This window comes from Canis lupus, chromosome 29 (assembly GCF_011100685.1).
Source record: "Canis lupus familiaris isolate Mischka breed German Shepherd chromosome 29, alternate assembly UU_Cfam_GSD_1.0, whole genome shotgun sequence".
Taxonomy (NCBI): Eukaryota; Metazoa; Chordata; class Mammalia; order Carnivora; family Canidae; genus Canis; species Canis lupus.
In genome coordinates this window covers 29,229,751-29,252,506 of record NC_049250.1, presented here as the reverse complement: position 1 = coordinate 29,252,506, position 22,756 = coordinate 29,229,751, and the positions used below count along the sequence as shown (strand labels likewise).

Sequence of the window (22,756 nt, the reverse complement as noted above, 5' to 3'; positions counted from 1 at the left end):
AAAGGTTGTCACCACAATACAATGCCCTCCTTAGGTCAAATCAGTGCTGGCACCACAAATCCTTCAAGAGTTTGGAGACAAGAAGGGGGTAAACCCATGATGGGAGCAGTTGGGAACAGTTTTAAGGAGAGGATAGATTATTAATGAGGGAAAGGGTTGGGGGGAGGGACTGGGGGTAACCACAGGGAAGCAGGAATGAATCACTGGTAATGACTGACGAGAAACATAAGTAATTGAGTGGCAAATTTTATAAACATAAAGGACAGGAAGAGATAATGAGATCTAGCCTCCTGGCTTTAGGAAGGTAAGGTCTTATTATCCCATTTTGCAGATAAAACATCTGAGACCAGAATATCTGGAGCTGTCAAATGAGGTGACTAAGTCCTCAGTCCAGTAATTTTTCCAAACTTCCAGAAGAGATTTTTAATCATGTAGATTTTAGGGCTCAAACCCTAGGGAGTTTGACTCAATTGGAGGATAGGACCTGGGATGTCCACCTTTTGTGATACCCTTAGATGGTCTCCAGATGTGGGAACCTCACTTGGGAGATGGTGCTTTGCTATAATAGGTACTCAGGGAACATCCTACTCCATATTCCTATTTTAAGACTAACCCCTAATAGATTTTCATTAATTCTGGGTAGATGGACAAATAGGGTTTATTCTATAACTGGCATTCTTTATCCATTTTCCTAGTTCTCATAAATTTTTTCACAGCCAGAAAATAGAGGCCTGCCATCACTGCTCAGGAATTTGAAAGGTGGACATATACGTAGGTACAGGCTTCTCAATACAACTGTCATGACAGGGGTCCAGCAGAAGGCCTGAGAACATAGAAGAAAGTAGAATGCAGAGTTAAAACCCTAAGTTTGTGTCCTGGCTTTCCACTTAGTGCCTATTGGTGCTTGTTTAAGTATTTTAACCCATATTTTAGATTATCATCTATATAATTGGGCCAATAAGACTTCCACCGATCATGTTCCAAGATTACGGAAAGGACAGGAGATTGTATGGCAATTCTCTAAAACTATGAAGACCAACATAGGTTTATTTTTATTTTTTTATTTTTCCAACATAGGTTTTTGAAGAGTTATAATAAGGATCAGTTAATTCACTTAATTACTATTATATACCTACTATAAGTAAGCCATTGGAGCAGTTACAGGGAAGTAGGATGCTCAGCCCTGCTCTCAAGAAGGCAAAAATCCCATAGATGAAGTTATGCCCTTCCCAGTTTGCTCATTCCTATCATTTTGCGGTCCCTGACATTTATCAGGGAGTGCAGCCACCAAAAAGCAATGCCTTGACTGTCCCATTCTCCAAGGTTAAGACATGGAACAATTAATGGGAGGTTGAAAAGAATTATAAACGTTTTATTCCTTTTGCTACCTCTTTTTTTCCTCTTCCTCTGTAGGTTGAAGAGGTCTGAGGACTTGTGTATATTCTTGGGAAATGTAACACTGGGAAAGTTTTTAAAAGGCTGTAGTGGGGGCCTGGGAAAGGAAATACAGAGTTGCTAGTATATCTCCTTTAGGATCAGGCTCTTTGGGAGAAGTAGAGGGTCTTTGAAGTTTCTGCATTTGCAGCTTATCTCACTAGGGCTGACGTCATGATAGTGGTGGTAGACGGGGAGAATGTATGTTTGGCGCCACTTAATATACTTTTTTGGATCCCAAGCGGAGGGATAGGCAACTACATTCAAAGCTAGATTCGAAGCATTGAAGGAGTTCCATCTAAAACAAATTTACAACAAGCTATGGTAGTTGGAGTCATGACCGGACTGGAGTTTAGAACGTTTCTTCCCCTCTTTGACTGAGTTTTACTTGAAAGGAGTATAGCTGAAACTGTAGCCAAAGGAGGCATTATGCTTCCAGAAAAATCTCAAGGAAAAGTACTACAAGCAACAGCAGTAGCTGTTGGATCGGGCTCTAAAGGAAAAGATGGAAAGATTCAATCAGTTAGTGTGAAAGTTGGAGATAAAGTTCTTCTCTCAGAAGACAGAGGTGCCCAAGCTGTTCTAGATGACAAGGATTATTTCTTATGTAGAGATGGTGACATTCTTGGAAAGTACGTAGACCGAAATTAATCATTCTTGAAATGGCATCACGTGAGGCTGCCCATTCCACTAAAGTTGTGAAACTTTTCATCACGTAAATAATTTCCGAATCCGTTTCATAATGAACCAATGGTATCCAAACTAAATAATAGTAGTAATAAAACAAGTTTAAAACAATGCAAGTCGATGTGATTAGTGCAATGGTATTTCAGAGAAGGGAGGCCACTATCAGCCAAGTGGGAGCAGAAGCTAACAGGACGTGTATTTTTGCAAAAAGCAAATGACAGTAAACAATGATGCAGGAGCAAAGAGTGTGGTATAGAAAACCACAGGACTGCAGATCAAGAAAGCCCCTCCAGGGGATCCTAGCCAAATTGCACTTCTGGGGGCCAATTATTTCCACCTTAATTCACTCTCCCTTCATCCTTCTTTGATTAGTATTAACTGCATTAGCCTTCTAATGGTCTTCTGTCCCAACTGCCCGGCATTCCTTAAACCATGTCACTCTGCAGCTAGAATTACCCCATTAAAACCTGAATCTGATTTCACAACTAACTCCCTTACTGGAAAGACTTTATGACTTTCCTTTTGGTGACAAATGCCTTCACATGATCTACAGCTCCAGATTCACCCCCCCACCAGATGACCCTCCACCCCCACCCCAAACATAGACACCTTATGCACTCGTCTCTGCCCTCACCTCTGACTTTTGACACTAAAACATGTGCTTTTTTGTTTGTTTGTTTGGTTGGTTGGTTTTTTAAAATCACCACATGTATGTGCCTGTTCACACTCCCTGGAATGCTTTTGCTTTTCCTCTTCCTCTATCTGGCAAACTTGTGTTATCCTGCAATACTCAGCTGGAGTTGCATGTTCTCAGTGAATTCTTTCTTGACTCTCTGGACAAACTGGTCCTTCCCTAATGATAATGGACTAAATACTTCTAGATTGCAGTGGTACTTTTCATTTGAAGACTCTTCTGGAATTTCCAGGCCAAGAGGGTTGGTAACTCTATTATTGGGAGGTTTACGCTTCAAAATGAACTTTCCTTTATCTTCCTGGAGGTAAAAAGGATAGTTAATGTGTGTTCTTGGGCTATTCTCTCCACATGAATGCTTACACAAGAGGAATTGTAAGAAGGCTCACATTTTACTGCCAGCAAAAAGGTCACCCTCTTTTGTACTTGCAAGTTCTTAAAAGATCTCTTGCTGGAAGACTGCTCACTTGTTCAACCATGATAAATTAAAGCAAAAAATTTTCAGAGGCTACCATTACTCCTATGAAAAATGTTCCAAGAGAATCTTTTCATCATTTGGAAACCAGAAAAATCTCCTTCCAATGTTCAACAGAGTTTCTGACAGAGCAATGAGCTTTAACAGGCAATCCCAGGGGGCATTCATTAAACTGAGAAAAAATAAGCAGTGGACCAGACCCACTTTTAGTGATAACTAATGGCACAATGTTCTGTTTCTGTGGGACTTTCTCTCTTCTTTACCTTTTTAAATCTCATTTTAAGTCACATAAATTATCTCTACTGTAGTCATTAGATTTGGTTCTGGTATGGTGGACAAGGTCCAGGATTCATTTTTTTCATTGTTATTTTAAAATTTATAATCATTCCTTCTTATTCTACTCCAGTTCCCCTCCCACCCCAAACAGATCCTTTATTGGATAAGGTCTTTTTCAGGCCTGATAAATGCATATTGGGGCCGAGGAGCTAGTGGAAAAATGATGATCCTTGCTTTCTGAATTGGAAGCACAAGCATCACATGGTTAAAGGGAGTTCCCCAGATTTCTGAGGCAAATGAGAGAGGAGCTAGAAAAGGCTCTGATGCAGGTGATGAGATCAAAGGTAATTCTTTGTCCCAAATCAGGCAGCTTTCTGCCTTGTGCACACTTTGTAATGCATCAAGCAGTGCTGTGGTCCTCGGTAGCCATCACTTCTCAGGACCATCTCTTATTAGCACTAAGTCATGAGAGAGACCTTTCCTCTTTCATCAGTCTCATTGTTTTCAAAAGCCTCCTGAGGGAATTCCATTCAATAAAATGGCAAGTTGGCCATCCCTCTGTAAGTACACCAGGAAGGATCTGTGACTATTTCATTTATCCTAGCAGCAGAGGGTTAAGTTACCAGGAAGGTGATATTAGGCAATGGTTCCCAGGTAGGATTCATGTCCACCCCTTGGGAGGACTCCCTACTCAACCCTAGACCTTCAGATTTCTGGAGGGATGGGGTCTCAAAGACCACTTTGAAAAAGTTTAAGATGATCAGTCAAGTTCCAGAACCATTTGTCTAGTGGTCCCTTGCAGGGGTTCTCAAAGTCAGGATCCCCTGGGGAGATCGCAAAAAGTGCAGATTTGATTTTCAACTGCAAAGGATTCTGACAGCTGGGATGGGTCTGGAAATAGGCATTTTTAATGAGCCCCCAGGGTCCTTCTGAAACAGGTGACCAGTGGACCTCCCTTGAGGAAACACTGCTCTGTTCAGGGTCTACCAAAAAGGGAGAAGAAGGGCATAGATTGTGATACACTTGAGAGGCTCAGAAGTTGCCCTTCCAGGGTCAGTTCCAAACACTGGGTCACTCTGCCTCTGGACCACACCGAAGCCAGAAGAGAGAGAGAGAGAGTGAGGATGGAGAGGATGACTGTTGGGGCTGGGGCTGGGATTCCCTGAGTATTCTGCTTGGCAGTAGGCTAGGAGTTTAAAAACACAGAACCAGACAGACAGACACTCATCTCCTCCCTTCTGACCTTTTCAACAGCTCCTCACTGGCCTTCCTGCCTTTGGGGTCTCGCTGGCTTGCCTGGTTCCCTTCCCCCAATTTGATTCCAGCTCCAGCTTCCCCAGTGCTGTTAGAATGATTTTTATGGAAGGTAAATTGTTTCTTCATGGTTAGTCTTCTCCATAATCTCCCCATCCAAAGTCCAGACTCGGATGCGAAGGTTCTAACACTGTTTGTCACGTAGCCCCTTTATACGTTTCCAGCTTTGCCTGTTGCCCTGGTTCACATAGTAGGAAGAAACTCCTCTGCCCGTAACATCCTTACCATGACTGTGGGGGGGGGCGGGTACTCTTCAACTTTTAACCTTAAGGTAAAACATGATTCATCCTGTCAAGGCTTCTCTGACCTTTCCAAGTAGAATTATTATCCCCTCCAAAACCTGTACATACCTGTACTGTGGCACCTATTACTCTATATTACATTTATTTATTGTAAAGTCTAGTCCTTTCAATAGACTGTAACCATGTTTTAATGTTATCATTGATAGTAATAAAAGTAAAAGTAATAGTAGTAGCTATTATACATTAACTAATTACTATTGCAAGGTCCTGTGCTTTATGTTTTATATGAATTATCTCATTTAATCCTTTTAACTCTTGAATAGGCCTTGCCGATAGGAAACAGCCAGCCAGTGTTAGAACACGGGTCTGTCTGCCTCGAGAGTAGGCATTTTGCCTTCAGCAGGCACGTAGTGAGTACTTGTCTATCACTGATGTGTAAATGAATGAATGAACAAATGTGCCAATTTTTTCAGAATGTTTGCTGATTACTAAGTTATAGTGGTTGCTAATTACAAAGTGATCTGCGAGGATTGCTTGGATAGTATTTCTATTTGAGGAGAGATCAAAAAGGAGGCTCTAGAAATGGCTTTTATTCTCTGAAAATTGCTTCTTCAACAGCAGGCCTCAGAAAGAAGCTAGAAGCTAGATATTAAGATAAAAATGAAAAAAAAAAAAAAAGGGAAAAAAAAGACCTAAGAGTCCAGTTTGTGGTTATTTGTGACCTGTCAGGCCCTGGTCAGTCCTGATACTCCTCTCTGTGGCTCAGGCCACTTCATCCTTTCCTGGAGTCTCTGCTTTGCTGTCTCCAGGAAGCACAAGCTCTATTTGGGTCCTCACTTGGAGACAGCCTCACCTCACCCTCTGATCTTACAGCCCAGGCTCCAGCCATCAGTATCTTGATTCTGGTAATCAGATTCCTTCCTATTTTTGGGACCCAGCACCTAATTCATAGACTAGTTCCAGTAATCAAATTGCTGTCTTACTCCAATGTCTGGACTTTGTTATTTCTGATCATCATGGTCAAGTCGCAAGTAAAGTTCCAAGGTTCAGGACCCTGCTACCTGCCTCAGAGCCCTAGTTGACAGCACCTGCTTGCTTGGATCTCGGAATGTGCTTGTTTGCTGTAGTCACAAAATCACAGCTGGCATATCACCTTGGCTTAGAGCCGTCATCTGCTTAAGGTGATGCTAGTCCATAGTGATTGGCCATGATTCATCTAGTTTTTGCTGGGGCTAGACAGCTAGGGAAACTGAATAGGGATATGATAGGGAACCCAACTTCTGCATTCTCAAAGTCTTTGATGCTAACACTAGTATCTACAGTCCTTCTGGGAATGTGGTATTGGTTGCTGTGAAGGCCGGGGCAGAGGATCCAAGAGACTACGCTATCAAGAAAATCTAAGGAGATACTTAAATGTGTCCAATACAGATGGTGAATATTGTTACTTCTAACATGGAATAATCAGACTATAATTTAGGGAAAATCGAATAACATGGGGAAAATAAAATTTCCATATGGAAAAGAGAATTCATATAAAACCAAGTGAACTCCATTTTCATGTCAGTTGAGTTGGACATGTTATCTATGTAGCTTTGGACAGACCATATTCAGAACCTATTTCCTCATCCATAAAATAAAGGGAATGCATTAGAGGCCAGTGATAGCATAATTCTAGGACTTTTCTAATTATTTTTTGATGTTATTATAAAATTGTAGTGACTAAAGGAATGTAGGAGGACAATTAAGAAGAGAACATTTTTTAAAGAACAGTAAATCTTAAGTTCCATGAGGGAAAAAAACATTTTTGGCAAAATTAACCTAAAATCATAAAAAAGTAGCACCTATAAATTATATGTCAAATTATCATGTGCCTTCTACGTACTTAGATTTTTTATTTGCATTTTCTTTTTTTTTTTTAAAAAGATTTTATTTATTTATTCATGCGAGACATTCAGAGATAGGCAGAGACACAGGCAGAGGGAGAAGTGGGCTTCATGCAAGGAGCCCGATGTGGGACTTGATCCCTGGGCCAAAGGCAGATGCTCAACCGCTGAGCCACCCAGGTGCCCCTATTTGCATCTTCAAATCATCATTAGGCAGGTAGGCAAAAATTAAAAGGAATTACATACTTTTAAATGGTTGGGTTGCACTCTGGACTACTATTTTGTGCTTTTGTTTTGTTTTTTTTTTTTTTTGAACAGTTATTTTGAATAAAGACAATACACGAACCAGAAGGAAAAAAAATAAACCATAGATGTCGGAACTGAGAATGTGTCATTGACTTGATTTAAAATAGCCTGTATTCTGTAGTCCTGAGGAACTCAGAAGTATGTCAAAGGACAAGGGGGAAAAAGCCATCTAGAAAAAAGTGAGGACAATGGCCCTGGGTGTGATTTTGGAGGAAGCAAGAATGACATTTGTAATGTTTAGCAAGATAACTAGGCGAAAGAGCAAGAGCTGGAAAGCTGCTTCTAAGGGTTAGGGCAATCAGGAATCAAAACCCCAGAGAGCCTCCGATGAAGGGAAATTCCACTCTGCCATCCTTGGGAATGCTTCAGCTCATAGTCTTGCCTACTAATTATTGAAAGGATGCTGATTTTTTTCCTTTGGCTAAACGAAGGAAGAGAAAGAAACATGTTTTGTAAAATTTGGGCACATTATAGTAAAGAAAAAGGAAAAAAAATGCATTTCACGTTAGATGTTTTCCCCAAACCAGAACTCCTTTCTTTGAGAGCTTAAAAAATAATTTGGAAAATTCTAAGGAACATAAATATATTCCAGGGAATATCTTGGAGCAACAACACATATATTAGAATATAAACTTCACTGATTGCTTGAAAAAGCACTGCCTTCGATGTATAAATGAAGTTTGTTAAAACCTCCCCAAATCTCTACCAAAATGATTTCTCCAGGGGAGAAAAAGGAGATAAAAGAACCCCTTAAAAAAAAAATCAACCTGTGTCAAAGTAATTCATGATTCTTCACACACATACACAATGAGTAATCCACTCAGCACCAATCAAGGGGTTTTGACTTTATTTGTATTAGATGAAACTGTCACTACCTAGAGTTTTTCATTTACCAGCATCTGACACTGGCAGCAATTTTTAATAGAGATGTTCAAAGGAGCTTTTTGGCATTTATATTCATTGAAATGCCTTTGAAGAATGACTTACGTCTTAAGTAGGCAAAATAATTATTCTTGATAGAATCCTTGCTCTGTGCAATATTAATAATGTTCAGGAGGCAGCTTCATGGTGTTTGCAACCCTGAGAGGGTCATGAAAAGGGCAACTGGTCCCAATGGTGCACCCTCAGGGCTTGGAAATCATAATGTTAGGAAACACAATCCACAGTTTCCTCAATTTTAAATCAGATTTCATGCTAGCTTTTCTCTCTTTCCACATTAGAGGAACTCCTGTTTTATTTAAATACACCATTTGATATTATCATGTATTTATTACAAATTTGCACTTAATTTGATCAGGCTGCCCGGGTCCCTGGCTGTTAAACCCATTCATGCAACACGGTCTTTAATACGTATAAGAAGTCACTTGCTAATATTTATACAGAGAATAAGCATTTTAAGAGAATTAGAATCACAGTAACTCTTTTTATCCCAGAAAAACACAACATTCAAACCTGCTTTCTACACTTACAAATAAAGAAAATCACTTCCACTGGGAACTGTAAGTGCTAATTCTCAGATACCTAAAACTCACAAAGGAGGAAAAGCAAGTTTTATAAAGCCTTGAGGGAGTAGTTACGACCAAACCACAGTCACTGTAATTTTCCTTATTTGCTTATTTGCTTCCTTATTTGAACAGCATATGAAAACATGCAATTGGAAGATGAATATTTCCTGTGCCTTTGGCACAGGTCATGACCCCGGGGTCTTGGGATCGAGTCCCACATCAGGTCTCCACAGGGAGCCTGCTTCTCCCTCTGCTTATGTATCTGCCTCTCTCTGTGTGTCTCTTGTGAATAAATAAATAAAATCTTTAAAAAAAAAAAAAAAAAGAAGATGAATACTATACCTGTTTCTGACTGGAATTTGAAGTTTCAGCCATCTCCCCTAAGCCTTCTCAAGTCAAGTGGCTTTAAGCTCTTCATTCATACATATTTGTTATTTTAGCAGAAGACTGTGAACACTAATGTTTGTACATAATTTTACTTTTTCTTTATTCCATCTACTAGTTTTTCCGAAGTCAGGCCCTTGATGATCTTGGTTAGAGAGCCAGATGTTCTCTGTCTGTCACCAAATATGTGTTGAGTGACTTCTGGCCACCATAAACCAGGCCCTGGTTAGCATTCTGGCTCTGGGTTCTAGTAGTCAGCTTTGTGTTCTATTTTCTATTTATTTTGTACCCACGTTGATGATTTCAAATGATAAGCCCCACTGAAAGCAAGCCTCATTTTAAGCCAGTATGACTGAAAGGAAATAGGTGATCTCATTCGCTACTGATGGGAGTTTAAACAGCGTAAGCTCTTAGAGGACAATTCAACGTGTATCAACATTTAGAATGTGTATACCCATTGGCCCTTCAACTCTACCTCTAGGCATTTATTCTACAGAAATACCAACACAAATAGTAAATATGTATAAGAATGTTTACTAAAATTTTTCTTAACAATGATAAGTAGAGTTTTGGTTAAAATATGGCACACATACAAATGGAATACTTGGCAGCAATTTTAAAAAATGAGATGAATTTATGTTCATTGACATGAAGAGATGGTCATGATATATTTCTAAGAGAAGATGGAAGTTGTGGAAGAGTATGTATACATATAATCTTATATAGTAATTCCATATTTTTAAACTCATATTCCATATTTTTGCTTACACATACAAAAAAGACTGAAAGGATATTCCTACAATCACTAAAAAATAAAAAATCATTCCTGGAATCATTAAAATAGTGGGACAACTATTTTTTTCCTCTGTATCTATACTATTTACATTTTTGTATCAAGCATACGTTCATTTTTTAAGAACATTAAAAATATTTCCATTTGTGGAGGAAAATTTTCCACAGTAAGAGGAAGAGCATTAACATGGTATCATCTCTTCGGAAAAAAATTCTTGTTCTGAATCATGAATATCAAGAAAACTTATTTTGAATTTCATGAATTTTCTACAGTCTCAAGACTAAACTCTCGTCTTGGAATCATTGCTGGAGAAAGCTCCACCTTTTGAGAGTTGTAAAATCAAAGATACCTGGGAGTAAGACTATTCTGCATTAGAGAAAATTTTCCAATTCTTCCAGCCCAGGCTCATATTCTCAAGTGTGTGGTTTATCTTCCGGGGCTATATTACTACTGCTACCACACCACCACTACCACCACCACCACCACCACCACCACCATTACTAGTTTCTACACGTTGAATGAGGCACATACTAGGCAACATATACAAGGAAGTGCTAGGCAACATGCAAAATACTTGACATCAAGATTGTGAATTTAAATGATACCATAAAATATAGCTTTCCAATTTTACAGATGAGTAAGCTGAGTGCCATAGAAATTAATTAGATTGCCAAAGGTCACAAGCCAGTGAATAGTGGAAACAGAGCTTCAATATGTCTTGACTCCAGAGCTCATGGACCTTTTTAAGATATAATACTGCTTATAAGGCAACCACAAAAATGTCATAGGCATGTTGGTAGTCACTGAATATTTTAATATAATGATAGAATTATAAGGAATGATAGTATCTTTATAGCATAAAATCATTATCAAGAATCCTGTTTCAGGGATAATAATATCTAGGTTTGGAGAATCTTGGCAAGACACTGAATGAATACAGGAATGCACATTTCACCCAGTGAGAGAGGATTTTCGTCAGGAGGGAAGTTAACACCCAGATGGCAAATATAGTTCACAGATGCCTGACATTTGTGCTTTCTTACTCGATCAGAGTTCACTGGGGAGAAGTCTCACAGCAAAAGTGCCTCCCAGAAAGAATACTCAGTGCCTCCTTGTAATCTAAATTATTCCTGGATGAGCTGCTCCTGTTCTGTCTCTTTACTAGCATTAAGTCACAGTTAGTGCCTATTGTGGCATCTGCTACTGGCTGGTGTTTTCATTCTACTACATGGTTTTCATTTTGTCTACAACCTTGGGGTACCCAGTGCTCATCCTAAGCATCTGCTTTCTCTTGCCCTTCTTCCTTCTCCCCTACTCTCTCTTTCCTTTATTTCTTTTATCCTTCTTTTTCTAGTCTTCCTTCTCCTTTATCTCTTCCTTCCTCTCTCTCTTAAATGTTATTTAAGCGCCTTTCACGAAGCAGAAACTGTGTCTACTCTCTGTCAGAGCCACTCTAGAGCCACTCCAGATGCATAATCCCTCCTGTCCAAAAGGTTCATAGTCCTCATGTGCCTGCCATTGTTCGTCTTCCTCATTTTTATGCCAGAGCATCCAGCACGGTGACTGACATTTGTTAGACATTTGATGAATATATGGATAAGCATCTTCTTTGTATTTAGTTCTATTTGTGTAATTAAAATCACATGATATATGTGCAATTTTAAAAAGCATATAAAATGTAAGTGGGCTGAGTCTGGTAAAAGTGAGGTTATGAACTGGAGTTTTGAAAAGACAGAGTGTGCTCATTCCTTGAAAAAGTTCTTGTAAACAGAAGTAGCAGTGTATATAATACTACAACTTGAGGAGGCCAGACTAGTTCTGTTCTACGATATATTTCCCATGCCTGAAATTTTTCCTTTGATTCTGTCAAAAATAATCTCAAGGGGTTAATTGGGATCTATTTTTAAAGCTGCAAATATTTCTAGTAATATTAAAATATTATCTGTCATTTGTACCTTAATGTGATCTAAATCAATCTGATTGGTTCCCTCCTAATTCAGCAATGAACTATACAGAACTTCCACATCATCTAGAATGCTAAGCCTAGGGAATCCAAGGATGAATGATATAATACTTACCCCCAAGGAACTTTGGCCAGGAATTAAAAGGGGGAATAACTTAATGTTAAATGAACACAAAGAAGAGAACAAACTTGATCTCTGTGTGTGTGTGTGTGTGTGTGTGTGTGTGTGTGTGTGTGTTTCTGTCTGTCCTCCTGGACATTTTCTTAGTGATATCTTCTAATATCACAACTGGTTCATTGCTACATTCCATTCTGGTTTTCCGGGTTCACTTTTTCACTTGCCTACAGTCAGTTCTTCATAATGATGCTTGCTTTATGAAATAAAGACAAAGTAGGACACATTCTACATTCAGAAAGTGCTTTGCCAGCTCTTTAGTTGGTTCCTACTTGCCCCTACTACACTATGAACAAATAGTTCCTTTTATGAGTAAGAGGGCAAGTGAAGAACTTACACAATACTCTTGAAGTCACAGCACAAGTCTATAATTAGCCACCACCTTTTAAAATGATGCATAGCCTGCTGGCTTAGTCACTCTTTCCATCACTATTCGAAGTCAAAGTGTCAATGATCAGTCACTGTGAACATATATTCAATGAATGATACACAAACTTAATAGGGTCACCTTTGTCTCTTAAACCTAGGATAGGAAATATAAAATAATTCTCATATTAAAAGTTCCCAATAATCTGTGGGGGAGAGAACCAAGCAAAATATGCCTGAATTACCTGCCAAAATTTTATCTTTAAACTCTAAGAAATCCCCAAACATTGGTAATAATATTACATGAATATGGAAACTTTGTTTAAATAAAAGGAGAACCTTGGCACGAACTCTTTCTTAACCTATCACACACATTCTGTGAAAACACTCCCTCTCATCATGGCTTTGTCCCTACTCTTGATTATTCCAAGATTGGGTATGTTTCCTCTTCAACTTAAAAATTGTCAGAAAAAATACCCTCATTTCCTCCAAAAGAAATAAACACAGGCAAAGGTCAGAGGGATGCATTCCATGGAAGCTGTCCATAGTGCAACAAAGTGCAAAGCAGTGGCCTAAACCAGAGAGGGCTTGTCCCCAGCCAGCATTGAGTATCTGGGGCCACATCCCTAGTCTCCATATTTCTAAAGTAAGGAAAGGCTTTAGTCACCGAACACTCTTTCTCCATGGTAAGAGTATGGTCTAGTATGTGCATTTTAATGCTATTATTTGAATATTTGTGAAGAAAGGTATAGTTGTTCCTTTGGGAATTCCTTTTACAGCCAAAGGCACATTTTCTCCCTTGTTTATGGGGACTAGGCTCCTCCAGAAGGAGGGAGCTTCCTCTACCCTTCCTATGTCATTCCTCACTTTCTTTCATTGCTTTTCCATCATCTCTCTGCTGTTACCTTTGCTCAGCTCCTCATCATCCCATCAGTGCCTTGTGAGGGAAATTACTGCTGCTTACTTTAGCCTTTATAATATATCCTTCCTAGTTCCACTCTATCTTCATAAAACACAGATCTGAGTCTATGGTTTTAAAACTCATCCACAAGCAAGAAGTATGATTATGTGCCTAAACCCAAACCTTATTACTTTTATTAATTAGTGCATTAATCCAGCAAATATTTGGTGAATGAGTAATGTACAGGAACTTTAAGTCATGGTTGGGATAGAGTTCAGGATGGTGAAGGGAGATTATGAATGAGGAGAGATTGGGGATGGGTTAGAGATATCACTTATCTGTTACATATTATATGCTAATAAAATATGTTAAAAGCATAAAAGAAAACTTGGAAGAGCAGTAGATCCCTCTTGTGTACAAAAGAAAAAGCTACATTAAGATGATTTTCAAAATAAACATATAAAAATATTTTGTATTTTACTTTGGTCTCAGTTTGGTAACTAAAATAGGAAGTTGGAGAGTTAAGGAAAAGCAGAAATCACATCATCTTTTAAAAAGATATTATTTATTTATTTATTTGGGAGTTAGAGAGAGAGAAAGAGAAAAAGAGAGAGCACATATATGGCATGGGGGAGGGGTGGAGGGGGAGGGAGACAGAAAGAATCTCAAACAGAGTTGGCCGAGTGTGGAACCCAATGGGGGCCTGACCTCATGACCCAGACATCATGACTTGAGGCAAAACTAAGAGTTGGAGGCTTAACCAACTATCCCATCCAGGCACCCCAGAAATCACATCTTATTTATTACTCTATTCTCTCATTGAATCTAGCACAATGCCTTGGATATAGTAGGTTTGCCAAAATAAGATTTTGTGAAAAAATTTTATCAATGTGAGCTTTAAACAATGAAACAAGATTTGAAAATGTGAATGAGGGATTCCTGGATGGCTCAGGGGTTGAGCATATGCCTTCAGCTCAGGGCGGGATCCTGGGATTTGGGATGGAGTCCCACATTTGGCTCCTTGCAGGGAGCCTGCTTCTCCCTCTGTCTATGTCTCTGCCTCTCTCGCTCTCTCTCTCTGGATCTCTCATGAATAAACAAATAAAATCTTTAAAAAAAATGTGAATAGTACAATTTCTGCTAGTTTTCAAGAAAAGATGACCACAAAAGTTTTGGTTAAATCTGAATTTTCTTCATTAATACACAGGGAGGATATTCTTCAAAGAATGTGAACCCAAGATCTTATACTGCCGAATTGTTTTTTAGTGTGATTCTCTTTATTGTATTCCATCTATCCATATAACAATTCATCAACACTGTGGTGAAAGAAAGATATATTTGATGAGGGCACAGTCTGTCTTATCTAGGCAGCAAGATTAAGTCTTAGGAACTGAGATGAAGGTAATTTATGGAAGAACTGGGCAGTTGCTTATATTCCAAGTTCTACTGCAGAGTAGACACATAAAATATGAGGCATGGGTCTTTGGATTAAATTCTGGACAGCTTATGAATCTTTGAGAAGATCAAGAAAATTGGCAAACCTTTAGCCAGACTCATAAGAAAAAAAAAGAGGATTCAAACAAAATTAGAAATTAAAGAAGAGAAATAACAACTGACACCACATAAATACAAAGAATTGTAAGAAAATATTATGAAAAATTATAATGCCAACAAATTGGACAACCTAGAAAAAATGAATAATTTCTTAGAAACTTACAACCTCCCAAATTTGAGCCAGGAAGAAATAGGAAATTTGGACAGACTGATTACCAGCAAGGAAATTGAGCCAGTAATCAAAAACTTCTAACAAACAAAAGTCTAGGACAAGATGACTTTACAGATGAATTCTATCAAACATTTAAAGAAAGTTATTACCTTTTCTTCTCAAACTATTCTGAAAAAGAGAAGAGGAAGGAAAACTTTCAAATTCATTCTATGAGGCCTTGATCCCAAAACTAGATGAAGACACTACAAAAAAAGAGAACTACAGCTTAACCTCTCTGATTTTTGCATAGATGCAAAAATCCTCAACAAAATATTAGCAAATTTCAACAATACATTAAAAAAATCATTCATCATGATCAAGTGGGATTTATTCCAGGAATATAAGGGTACTCCAATATTTGTAAATCAATTAATGTGCTACATCACATCAATAAGAGAAAGGATAAAAACCATATGATCATTTCAATTGATGCAGAAAAAGTATTTGACAAAGTACAACATTCACTCATGATTAAAAACTCTCAACAAAGCAGGTTTAGAGGAAATATACCTCAGCATAATAAGGCCATCTATGAAAAACCCACAGTGAATATCATATTCAATGGGAGAAAAACTGAGAACTTTCCCTCTACAGGATAAGGAGGTCCACTCTCACCACTTTTGTTCAATATACTACTATAACATAGTACCTAGCCACAGCAATCAGACAACAAAAAGAAATAAAAGCCATCCACACTGCTAAGGGAGAAGTAAGACTTTCACTATTTGCAGACAACATGATACCATATATAGAAAACCCAAAAAACTACCAAAAACCTACTAGAACTGATAAATGAATTCAGAAAGGTCACAGGATACAAAATTTATGTACAGAAATCCATCACATTTCTATACACTAATAGTAAGTAACAATTGCACCAAAAATAATAAAATACCTAGGAATAAACTTAACCAGCGAGGTGAAAGAGCTGTACTCCATAAACTACAAAATGCTGATGAAAGAAATTGAAGATGACAAAAACAAATAGGAAGATATTCCATGCTCATGGATTGGAAGAAAAAATATTGTTAAAATATCTTTACTCACCAAAGAAATCTACAGATTTAATGCAATCCCCATCAAAATGCCAATAACATTTTTCACAGAAAAAAAAAAAACATTTTTCACAGAACTGGAACAAATAACTCTAAAATTTACATGGAACCACAAAAGACTCTGAATAGCTAAAACAATCTTGAAAAAGAAAAACTGGGGGCTACTGAGTGGCTCAGTTGGTTAAGCATCCAGCTCTTGGTTTCAGCTCAGGTCATGATCTCAGGGTCTTGGGATTGAGCCTTGTGTCAGATTCTGCACTTTGTGCAGAGTCTGCTGGAGATGATTTCCCTGTCTCCCTCTCCCTGCTTCTCCCCCTGTTCTCTCTCTCATTCTCTCTCTCTCTCTCTTTAAAATAAATAAATAAAATCATAAAAAAAAGAAAAAGCTAGAGGTATCACAATTCCAGATTTCAAGTTATACTACAAAGATGTAGTAATCAAAACAGTATGGTACTGACACAAAAATAGACACATAGATCAATAGGACAGGATAGAAAGCACAGAGACAAACCCATCATTACATGGCCAATTAATCATTGACAAAAGAGTTTAGAATATGCAAAGGGGAAAAAACAGAGTCTTCAACAAAGAGTGTTGGGAAAACTGGACCACTGTATGCCAAAGAATGAAACTGGACCACTTTCTTAAGCCATATACAAAAATAAACTCAAAGTGGATGAAAGACCTAAATGTTAGAACTGAAACCATAAAAATCCTAGAAGAGAATATAGGTAGTAACATCTTTGACATTGGCTGTAGGAACATTTTTACGGGTGTGTCTCCTGAGGCAAGGGAAATAGAAGCAGAAATAAACTATTAGGACTATATCAAAATAAAAAGCTTCTGCACAGCCAAGGAAACAACAAAACAAAAAGGCAACCTACGGAATGGGAGAAGATATTTGCAAATGACATATCTGATAAGGCATTAGCATCCAAAATGTATAAAGAACTTATGTAACTCCACACCCAAAAAACAAATAATCCAATTTAAAAATGGGCAGAAAACATGTACACACATTTCTCCAAAGAAAACATACTGATGGCCAATAGACACATGAAAAGGTGCTCAACATCATTCAACATCAGGGAAATGCAAATCAAAACTACAATGAGATATCACCTCATACCTGTCAGAATAGATAAAATCAAAAACACAAGAAACAACAAGCGTTGGTAAGAATGTGGAGATAAAGAAACTCTGGTGCGATGCTGGTGGGCATGCAAACTAGTGCAGCCACTGTGGACACCAGTATGGAGGTTGCTCAAAAAAATTAAAAATAGAATTACCCTATGATCCAGTAAGTTATAGGGTATAATATAATACTGGGTATTTACTAAAAAAATTACAAAAACACTAATTCAAAAAAATACATGCACCCTTACGTTTATTGCGGCATTTTTTACAATAGCCAAATTATGGAAGCAGTCAAGTGTCCATGGACAGGTTAATAGATAAAGAAGATGTAGTATATATAATGGAATATTACTCAGCCATAAAAAGAATGAAATCTTGTCATTTGCCACAGCATGGGTGGAGTTAGGGGGGTATGATGCCAAGAGAAATAAGTCAGTTAGAGAAAGACAAATACCACATGACTTCACTCAGATGTGGAATTTAAGAAATAAAAGAAATGAACAAGGGGAAAAGAGAGAGAGAGAGAGAGACAAATCAAGAAACAGACTTTAACTACAGAGAACAAACTGATGCTTACCAGGAGGGGTGGAGGGCGGGGTGGAAGGATGAGTGAAATAAATGATGGCGATTAAAGAGTACACTCACCATGATGAGCATTGAGTAATGTATAGAATTACTGAATCACTATATTGTATACTTGAAACTAACAGAACACTGTATGTTGACTATACTGGAATTAAAACAAAAAAAACTTAAAAATAATTTCTGGAAAGCTTCTTGTTTGAAAGAAATCTCTGTCTTACATGATACATAACTTAGTGGACTTGTTCATAGAATATTAGCATTCCTCAGTATGGCCCATGTGTTTGGAACATAAACTGAGGTGCTTTTAAAGACAACATCCCCTCAAGTAACTCTGGCAAGCTTATTTTGTTACTCGGTACAACTGATGATGTGACTTTTTTCATGTAAACCCAACAACTTTCTTATATATTAATTCTTTCATTGCTATTTAAGTTACCAAGTCTCCATACTATAGGTTACTACTTTTGTTTATAAGAAATCATTGAAGGAGCCCGTTGTTTCCAGAAAATTTCAACTATGCATTTCTCCAGCAATGATCAGACACTAAATACATTAACATTGGAACATGAGGCTACTGGCCCATAGAAATATTCCTGAGGTAATTTTACAGGAGTGTTGCCGGACTCTTAATTCAATTTTATTGTATATTCAGTTATTGGATATGCACCAGTAAATAATCACAATAAAAGTTCCTGCCTTAATGGAGCTTGGACTCTGCTCACCAGGAACATATATCTGTACTTTTGTCATGGTTTATAGGAACATATATCTTTTTTTTTTAAGATTTTATTTATTTACTTAAGAGAGACACACAGAGAGAGAGAGAGAGAGAGAGAGAGAGAGAGGCAGAGACACAGGCAGAGGGAGAAGCAGGCTCCATGCAGGGAGCCTGATGTGGGACTCGATCCCGGGGCTCCAGGATCAGGCCCTGGGCTGTAGGTGGCGCTAAACCACTGAGCCACCGGGCTGCCCAGGAACATATATCTATATGTGTGTGGATGGGTTAGTGTTGGTGGTCATGTTCAGGTGAAATTGTCATGAATGGGAATGGAATCTGCAAACTCCTGTTGTTCCCTGTGTCTGGAACATCTTTTGCCTCATTTTTCCATGACTGTTTTCTTCTCATCCTCTAGGTATCAGCTCCATTATCCACATCCATTGACTGACCTCCCAGAACTGCCCCATCTAGGGTTGCCAATCCTTGGAGCAGTCATTACGTCTCTGATTACCTTTTTCTGTTTTCTCTGAAATCACTACCTGATGTTGGTTTATTTATTTCCATGTGTAGTATCTTCTCCAGAACTAAAATGTAAGCTCTGTGAGAGCAAGCAAGTGCCTGGTAAGGTTGCCCATATTGAATCCTCAGTGGCTGGCAAAGAGCCTGACACACATGTTTAATAAACAAATAAACCTTGGTGACATTGTGTTACTCTAAAATAGTGCTACTCAGTAGAAACATAATATGAGCCACACATGTTATCTAAAATTTTCTGGTAGCCAGGTTATGAAAGTGAAAAGGAATCATCACATTAACTTTTTTTTAGCATCACATTAATTTAATTAATTTTAGTAATATATTTTATTTAACTCAATGTATCTAAAATGTCATAATTTCAACATTTAATAATTTATATAATCAGTGTAAACATTTTTAATGAGATCTTGTACTTTTTAAAATATTGTCCTCAAAGTTCAGAATGCATTTCATACTAGGAGTATATCTCAATTCAGATTCTAAACTTTCTTTTGAAATGCTTGATTGACATTTAGATTTCATAAGATTTAGACATTTCTATGATTTGAAGAATAGACGCACATACTCAGGTTCTTCCACGTATATTTAAAAGTTAACTAGTTACTGTATGAGGATTATTTCTTAAATTTTAATTAAAGTTGCAAAATTCTGGTAATGACTATTTTTTTCAGTGAACATCACCAGCCCACGGTAGAGCATACTAAGTCAAAAAGTGAAAAATCCAATGAGGGTAGTACCTTTCCTAAGTTACAAAATTTTAGCAAATTAATACAGTATTCTTTAATATATTAAAATCCTTTTTTTCCGTTGTTGGAGTCGTGTATTATTTGTGATAATTTTCACTCCAAAAAATGTCATATAAGTACCAAAACAAAACACTGGTTTTTAATGGTGGTTTATAGTAGAGCAAGTTATTTTATACAAATTAATATGTCTTTTCAAACTATATAATTTCTCCTTTTAAAGAGCATTCCCTTGTGCAAGCTCCTACAGTTTATCACAGCAGGGTAATTCTATGTATTTAGGTGGCTCTGCTTTGTTCTGAGGTTGATCCAAAGCCAGGTAGAGTCTACAATGCATGAAAAGCTTTACCTTTCTACCTTAAAGGAGATTTAATATGCCAATGTGATTTTCCAAGTACTTTTCAAAAATTGTTCAATTTTCACGAAATACTGGAATCCTCAAAATCAGACAGTCATTTCAAACAATACTACTTTCATTTGATCCCTTTTATTTAGAAACCTCGCACCTCTTTGTGTTGATCACAAGTCCCATAGCTTTCCTTCAGCTTATTAAAAACAAACAAACAAAAAAAGCACCTCTACCCAAAATACAGTTTTATTTTTTAAATAACAAATAAATATACTGCCAGTTTGCAGAGACCTGGGGAGTGGATGTGGAGCACTGATTTTCAGCCTCATTTCTCTACAAACCACCATCGGAGTCCTTATGCTCCCTCTCTCCTCCCCACCCCCCCTGAAACAGCCAATCCTTCAACTTCAGCATTTAATTTATGTGTCACCCATTCCATTGCTTCTCGGCCTTCATTAGCATTTGAAGATATCGTGCAAGCCATCAGTTCTTCAAGGTAACTCCTGACACTGACTCCCTTCACACGGATTATGGCTTCTTGAGTCAAAACAGTTTTTTTGTGGGTCCTGAGAATGTGGTTTGTATAGGAGTCTCTCAATCTACTGAAACCATATTTGTAAATGAAATATTAGTAGATTTAAGTTTCATGGTCTTCCCTACAGCATCAACCACAGAATGTTCCTGCACGTGTGCTTTAGTTGTTGCTGCGCCAATAAGAGATTTCACAATGGAAGGCAGTCCCCACTCTGTGCTAAGTCTATGGCTGTGCGACTTTCCAGAGGGATCTATATGTCTGCCCAACACATCAACTCCAACCACACTTGGGTTTATAGAGTTTGGGTATTTCTGCATTGCAGCTGTCCTAACAGTTTTCCCATGGGTGGTCAAAGACGTGCTCTGAATTCCAGATATTCATGGTGCTGGCAGCCTGCGTGGTGTCTGGCTGGCCCTAGGGGACAAGGAGGCGAAAAAGCCACAATTGCCCCCGCCCCGCCCCTGCAGTCACCCTGTCAGCCATGCACCTCGCACTGAATTTTAATTAAAATTAAGTAAAATTAAAAATTCAACTTCTGATTCATTCTAGCCACATTTCAAGTATTCAGGAACCACATGTGACTAAAGACTACACTATTTGGGCAGCCCATCTCTAAAAAAATGCTTAAATTGCAGTGTTCAAATATACATGAGATGTATTCAAGTATGATAATCATTTCAAAATCTGTCTGAAACAATTTGTTACTAAAAGTAAAGCATCAACATATATTTTGAAAAGTAAACCATTATACAAAGACTGGAGAAAATATTTGCAAAAGATATACCTGATAAAGGACTATTACCCAAAATGCACAAAGAACTCTTAAAACAAACAATAACAATAACAAACAACCCAATTAAAAAATGGGCCCAACATCCTAACAGACACCTAACCAAATAAGACCTACAGATGGTCAATAAGCATATGAAAAGACGCTCCACATCATAAGCCATCAGGAAAATGGAAATTGAAACAGCAATGAGATGCTACTCCACACCTATAAGAACAGCCAAAATCCAGATTACTGATAACACCAAATACTAGGGAGGATGTGGAGCAACAGAACTCTCATTCATTGCTGGTGGTAACGCAAAATGGTCCAGCCACTTTGAAAGACAGTTCTGTGGTGCCTTACAAAACGAAACATACTCTTACTGTCATGCTCCTTGGTATTTACCTAATGGACTTCAAAACTTAGGTCTACATGAGAACCTGCGTGTGGATGTTTACAGCAGTTTTATTCATAATTACAAAATCTTGCAAACAATCAAGAAGTCCTTCAGTAGGTGAACGGATAAATAAAACTATAGTATATCTAGACATTGGAATATTTGTCAGTATTAATGAGAAATGAGCCATTATGCCATGAAAAGACATGGAGGAAACTTTTTATTTATTTATTTTTTTTACATAGAGGAAACTTAAATGCATATTACTAAGGAAAAGAAACCAATTTGAAAAGGCCACATACACAACTATTTTCTGAAAAAGGCAAAACTATGGAGACAGTAAGTGGTTGCACAGGTTGGGGGCTTAGGGATGTGGGAAGGCAGAGGACCTCTGAGAGTTCTAAGGGCTGTGAAAATACTCTATGATATTATAATGATGGATACATGTCATTTATACTTTGTCCAAATACACAGAATATACAACATCAAAAGTGAATCCTAACATAAACTATAGACTTTGGGTGATTATGATGTGTCAATGTAGGTTCAACCTTGGTAAAAAATGTGAGTGATGTTGATCATGGGCGAGGTTGTGAATCATGTGAGGGCAGAGGGTACATGAGAAATCTCTATACCTTCCTCTCGATTTTGTTGTAAATCTAAAGCTTAAGAAAATCTTTAAAAATTTTTTTAAAAATAAGAAAAAAAAGAAAATCTTTAAAAAGATAAACCAAAATAAAGCCCAAACAAAAAAAGCAAACCATTATT

The 22,756-nt window shown here is 37.8% G+C and overlaps 2 pseudogenes; one reads left to right on the top strand and one right to left on the bottom strand.

The window, feature by feature from the left end:
• Positions 1 to 1,770: 1,770 nt before the first annotated feature.
• On the top strand, positions 1,771 to 2,085 carry LOC100683354 (annotated as a pseudogene).
• Positions 2,086 to 2,897: 812 nt separating this feature from the next.
• Positions 2,898 to 21,200, bottom strand: LOC100683274 (annotated as a pseudogene).
• Positions 21,201 to 22,756: the final 1,556 nt, after the last annotated feature.